This window comes from Rhagoletis pomonella, unplaced genomic scaffold, assembly GCF_013731165.1.
Source record: "Rhagoletis pomonella isolate Grant_MI unplaced genomic scaffold, Rhpom_1.0 Rhpom_scaffold_00003, whole genome shotgun sequence".
Lineage (NCBI taxonomy): Eukaryota > Metazoa > Arthropoda > Insecta > Diptera > Tephritidae > Rhagoletis > Rhagoletis pomonella.
The window spans coordinates 47,270,721-47,271,547 of record NW_023458557.1 but is presented as its reverse complement, the minus strand read 5'-3'; the positions used below and the strand labels follow the sequence as shown (position 1 = coordinate 47,271,547).

The 827-nt window shown below is 34.1% G+C and overlaps 1 pseudogene; it reads left to right on the top strand.

Annotated features, from left to right (window-relative positions):
* The window catches only part of LOC118736264, a 25,689-nt pseudogene that overhangs the window by 3,303 nt on the left and 21,559 nt on the right, over positions 1–827 (top strand).

Below are 827 nucleotides of genomic sequence, written 5' to 3'. Positions count from 1 at the left end.
TGTGGCTTTCCCCTTTTAGAGATTTCAGTTTTAAAGCTATTTAATTCCTCTTTCATTGGATACAAAATTTGTTTAATTTGGAAAAGCGGTTTCTTTATTATCCGGAAAGTACTTTTATTACGGAGTAAAAAATATTTGGCCAAGTCTAACTTGTAAAAAAATAGCTGTAATTTTCGGTCCCTTCAATATTCGTATTCGCAAAAGATCCGCTTAAATTAAAAAAAAAGTACTAAAATTAAAACGTTGATACTGAACGTTTTAAACATTGTCAAGGGTTAAAATACGTTTCCAGTAGGTTTCTGGGGCTGCTGATTACGAATCTGATGTCAGATTTTCAAAATTCAAAATGATGGATCCAAAATGGCGACCAACTTTAAAAAATGATTGGATTTGTTTGAAACTCTTAACCGCCATTTTGAATTTTGAAAATCTGACATCAGATTCGTAATCAGCATCCCCAGAAACCTACCGGAAACGTGTTTTAACCCTTGACAATGTTTAAAACGTTCAGTATCAACGTTTTAATTTTAGTACTTTTTTTTAATTTGATCGCCATTTTGAATTTAAAAAAATGGACTTCATATTCGTAATCGGCCACCCCAAAAACTTTCGATTGCCGGGTTTCGAACAAATCCAATCATTAAGAAAAATGGACCGCCATTTTGGATCCGCCATTTTGAATTTCGAAAACTGATTTCAGATTCGTAATTACCAACCCCAGAAACCCCCTGGTAACAAGTTCCAACCCATGACAATGCGTAAATCGTTCAGTATCAACGTTTTAATTTTACTAGTCTCTTTTCCAGAGCATATTTTCGGGCGCTAGA